The sequence below is a fragment of the Apodemus sylvaticus genome, chromosome 21, assembly GCF_947179515.1.
Source record: "Apodemus sylvaticus chromosome 21, mApoSyl1.1, whole genome shotgun sequence".
Lineage (NCBI taxonomy): Eukaryota > Metazoa > Chordata > Mammalia > Rodentia > Muridae > Apodemus > Apodemus sylvaticus.
The window spans coordinates 53,014,734-53,020,380 of record NC_067492.1 but is presented as its reverse complement, the minus strand read 5'-3'; positions in this window follow the sequence as shown (position 1 = coordinate 53,020,380).

Below are 5,647 nucleotides of genomic sequence, written 5' to 3'. Positions count from 1 at the left end.
CTAAAACTATACAATTGTAGCATCACTGGCACCTACAGTACTGAGCTCAAACTAAATTTTGTCAAGACAAAATACAGCAGTCTTCAAGATACACAAATACAAGCCACGCCCTGTGACCCTCCTGTTGTTCATTACTGTTCAATCTGAGGGCAGGGCGGATCCTTTAGGAAAATTTATTACCAGAAACAAAGGTTTTTCTCCCTTGAAGGGTTCCATGCTTCCCCTCAAGCCTCTGTCTAAGGAACTCACAATGTTTGCCCTTCACTCACTGGGCTGCCAGAAAGCTTGGGTCTCCGACACAGTGAGCATTCCTTAACCATTGTGCTGGAGATACTTGTTTCTTTCTTTCCTGGTTTTAATTTCTATGGTGACTATATTGTTTTATAATCATTTTTAAAAGAAAGCTACACCAGATCCCTTTCTCTTCTGGGTTTAATAGGAAAGAGTGAAAAGGGTTTATTTCTCTGGATGAAACGAAATTTACATTTTTAAAGTAAAAAATTTGGGATCTACTTCTCTGGCAGTCAGTCAGAACTTGAGTAAATTTTACACGGAAGCACATTTGTATCTAGCCCTATACACTGACTCTGTAGCTAAGTTCTTAGTTTTATACCTTTACTAGAAAGGAGGCAATGGGTTTTCTTTTGGGTCTTTAAGCAGTCTTGGCCTGTGACTTCTGGGACACTGCTTTCCAGAATCTTTGTTTTTTCTTGCTTCTCTTTCTAAGAGGCATAGGGTGGGTAAGAACAAGATGCTGCTACTTTACATAATTCTTTGCATTGTCTTTTTGGGTTAGTCAAGACAATTCTCAAAGTAATCTCAAGTTTATTTCCTTAATGCAATTATACCACTTAACCCATGAGTCCTGTGTTTATAACTTGCTTAAGCTCTCTAAGTCTATCCTAGTGTTCTTTAAAAAACATACATATTATGCATATGCACACATGCATAATATATGCATGAAGCATGAAAAGCCCACAGCTACCATCACAGCCAACTGGGGAGAAGGCAGAAACTTTCCCTTTACGGTCCAGTACTTACTCTGCACCTACTGTAAAGCAACTATAATTTTCTATTGCTGTGATAATTTATAGAAGGAAGAATTTATCTGGGGCTTTTCATTCCAGAGGGATAGAATCTGTCGTGGCAGGGAGACATGACAGCACGTGGTAGCCACAGTGGCTGGAGCAGACAGAGGCTGTGAGCTCAGATCTTGGACCACAAGCAAAGGCAGAGAAATGAAATTAGTCATTAGAAATGAAGTGAGTCTTTCAGCCTGCCCCTGGTATGTCACCAGCCTGCCCCTGGTGACATACTTTCAGCACAAGGCTACACCTGTAAAGTCTCTCTGGCTATAGCCACCAGTTGAGGACCAAATGTTGAAATACAGGAGCCAGTTGGAGACAGTCTCATTCACCCACCACACACTCACTCTCTTAAGCATGCCTGCTCTCCCCAGTTTTGCTCAGTGTAAGACCAGGAGTATATTCAAAAGGGCTGTCAGACAAGGAAAAGAAATCAGAGGCTGCAGACCATCTTGTGCCTAGGAAACCCAACTCTATAAAAAGTCATTAGAACTCATAAATAAATGCATCAAAGTTGTAGGATATTAAAGTCAAAACACAAAAAAATAATAATAGTTCTAAAAAAAATTAATTGTGAAAAATTAAGAAACAAAGCCCATTTATGATACTGTGAAAGCCTTTAGAATTATGCTGAGGAGGTGGCTCATTTAACCTCTGAATACTCTCCATGTACACCATGAACAGAACAAAAGAAGCTCCACCATGTAACAGTGTGCCAAAGAACAGAGTATGGTAGGTCTGCAGGGGAGCTTCTCTGGTCATATGCAGAGGAGGTCAGTCACGCTTTGTCCTGTCATGGTCAACCTAGATAGTCTTCCTGTGAAAACAGCGTGTTGGAGCCACTGTCGTGCATGCAGGACAGTGGATGAAGATAGCAGGAATCGGTGTCTGAGTGTGAGTACATCCTGGTTCTTTAATAAGTGTCCCTGGACAGGACCTAAGTGTCTATACTTTTCCCATTTTTGGGTCCTCAAGAGCTGAGAGCCCATATGATAGTGACCCGAGAGCCTGCAGGGAGAACAGCTGGGCGGCCTAGCGTGTGCCGGAGGAGCTGTTCCTGCTGGAGGGCACCCACTGACCTTCATCCATCACTTTTAAAGAATTTATCTTGGCAGGTGCTGTGTTAGGTGTTGGGGGCGGGGTGGTGGTGGTGGGGGGTGGGGTTAGACAGGAAACTGAACTCACAGATAATGAGAAACACACAAGGAGACCCACCCTGAAATGTAATCAGATGAATGAATTCATCTTTGTTCTTTGTTCTGGAAACAAAGGATGGAGGTGATGTCCAGTATCTTGCTTACAGGGTTAGTGGATGTGTAAGGCCTGGGTGGTGAGTGTAGGTCAGAGGGGCTTTCTGATGAACCTGTATGGAGAGTAGTCAAGGGAGCCTTGAACTTGGGAAAGTGGAGTGCAAGACAGTAGTTGAAGGTAGTAGGAATCAGTTTGTAGTGTGGGAAAGTAGGCAGGGGCTGAGTTATGAAGGAGCTGCTTATATATTTATTTGTCATTTATTTATTCCTTTATTTTATTTTGCACCATGTGAATGAATTAGTGAGTTTTGTTTCCTGAACTCATTTGGATTATTGAATGCTAAGTCACTTTAATTAGATACAACGCTTTGTTTTGGTTTTGAAACAGGATCTGCCTGTGGCTCTGGATGCAGCCTCACCCTCCCGTGTGCTGGAACAACAGTGCTTTGATACCATGCCCAGCTACCAGTTCTCGTGCTTCTTATGATACCTCACCAGGGTGGAGTTGAGAAGCTTTGGAAGCCTGTCCCAAGAGAGGAACCAAGCCCGTATGCTTATGGACTTAAATAACTAATTCTAACGATCTTCCCTCGCTAGTCAGGAGTGCAGTGTACCTGGAGATCAGAGTTTGTGTTGTCCCGTGGAACCAACAGATTCAGGGGATGTGGCTCATAAATATTGGGGTGGGATGGAGTCAGGCCAAATGCTTCTAAAAGAGTCCCCAGGACCAAGCTGTGGAGAATGCAGAGAGCTGCAGTTGTCTTGTGAACCATAGGTTTATAGTTAAATTTCCAAACAAATAGCAAAAAGGAGATTAACCCCCTAAGTCTGTGGGGAGGCTGTGGAGAATGCAGAAAACTGCAGTTGTCTTGTGAACCATAGGTTTATGGTTAAATTTCCAAACAAATAGCAAAAAGGAGATTAAGCCCCTAAGTCTGTGGGGAGGAAGCAACGCTCCCTGCTCAGAAGGATATCAATGGAGACTTCACAGTTGGGAGTAAAGGCAGAAGGAGATCTAAGGACAAAGTATAAACCTATCTCTCAGAAAAATCTCAGATAAAATATATAGTTTATCACTGCATGATAAACTATATAGTTAATGTGCCATACATGAAAGCCCTGATTGTATTTGTCTTATGGTTTAAAGTTTTTACCCTTAACACAGATTTCAAGCACATAAACTCTCTTCTACTATGTGAGGTGATAGATATAATAATCCACTCAATTGGGAAAATTATTTCAGGTTATATGTCAGAACATTGCACTGTACATGTCAAACACACGAGCTGCATATCATATTTTAGTCAAACAAGAAGAGCATACTTCTAGTAAAACCATGAAGATCATGGCAAGAACTATTTCTCTAGGTCAGTGAATTCATTCCATTTTTTATATACCAACTCCATGGGAAATTAGGAGCCTAGAAAGGCTATTTTAATGTTCTCTTTCTCTTTTATTCTTATACAGGAAGTGCTTAAAAGAGCCAATGAACACTTTCTTACTTCTCAAATGTCTTAAGTGCTCATATTATAAAGAAGATGGGCAGGCAGGACTTCCAGTAGAAGGAGGGGGACATGGACATACTCTTAAAACCTTCAACCCCAAATTTGTCTTGCTTACAAGATGTGCAGAAATAAAGATGAAGCAGAGACTGAGGGGATGGCCAACTAAAGCCTGCCCAACCTGAGACCCATCCCAAGGCAGAGAGCCAACCCCTGAAGTGGGTGTGGCCAAGGGCTGCTTGCATTATAATGTTAATGTTGGTCCCCAAAACTACTTACCAGAGGGTCTGCAGGGAAGACGCTGAGGGACCCCGCCCCCAGTTGGTTCTGATTAGTAAATAAGGATGCCAACAGCCAGTGGTTGGGCAGGGCAGACGGAGGCGGGACTTTTAGGATTCCCAGGCTTGAGACAGAGAGGGAGGAGAAGAGGTCCACCATGCTGGGTAAGGAGGAGAAGGAGAGAAGAGACGCCATGCCTGAGAAGTGGGGCCAGGGAGGCATAGGCAGAGTGTGCAGGAGACGGGAGAGTGCGGCCCAGTTGGGCAGCCCTCTGGGTCCAGGGCAGCCCAAGTAAAATATAGATTTTATTGGTGGAAGGTGGGTGGGATTAACCACGTGGGGGTTAAGAAGTGACCCAGCTGTTGCTCTGTTTAAAGCATATCAAAAGATAAAGCGGTCTAGGGTCTTTCATTTGGGAATGTTAAGCATTGAGGCAGGTAGCGAACCTGCTGCCAGGACTTATATATAAAAAGGATTGCGATAGACCCCTGACACTGTTAATGATACTCTGCTGTGCTTATAGGCAGGAGCTTAGCAAAACTGTCTCCTGAGAGGCTTCCTCCAGCAGCCAGTGGAAACATGTGCAGAGTCCCACGGAAAAACATCGGGAGCTCGGGGAGTCTTGTGGAAGAGTGTGGGGATAGAACTGGGCAAGCCAGAGGGGTCAGGACACCACAAGGAGACCTACAGTGTCAACTAACCTGAGACCATGGGGAGTCACGGACTGAACGACCAACCAAAGAGCATCTCGGGGCTGGACAAGGCCTCCCCACATTTGTAGCAAATGTGCAGATTGGTATTCATGTGGGTCCCCTAACCAGACGGCTGTCTCTGACTCTGATGCCTGCTATTGGATCCCCTTTCCTAACTAGACTGCCTGGTTGAGCCTCAGTGGGAGAGCATGTGCTTGATCCTATTGTAACTGGATGTCCCAGGGTGGGGTGGGTGGTATAACAGAGGGCTTCCCCTTCACTGAGGAGAAGGAGAGGGGTGTGTGGGAGGAGAGACTTGTATGGGCAGGTCTGGGGGCAGGGGCTGTGATTGGGATGTAACGTGAACAACAACAACAAAAAATAAATCATGAAAAAAAAAAGACTGGACTCCAGTTAGTAATGTCTTAGGAAGGCTTTGGAGGGGAGGCCATGCTCACTACTATCTTCAAAGTCGTCCTAGCGGTGACATCAGATGACCTATTCTGAAAGTCCATAGTGATCTCTCTGGTGTCCACAGACTTAAGGGACAGACTCGAGCAGCTACAACAGCTGTCTGCCTTTACAGCTCCTGTCATGATCATAAAAGCCTCTTCTTGCATTGCGCTTCAGTTAGGGGCAAATTCAAGGAGGACCCCAGATGAAGGATTCTCTGACACGCGTCCCTCGTGACCTCTGTGTCTCACCAGTGAGAACGGCGGCTCAGCTTTTTTGCTCAGCATCAGCCTGAGTATCGCTGTGAAGGCTGTGTGTGGCCGGCATTAAAGCAGTGGAGAAGCTGAAGTTGTGCATTCCTTTGTGGGTTTGGCTGCTGCTTCCAT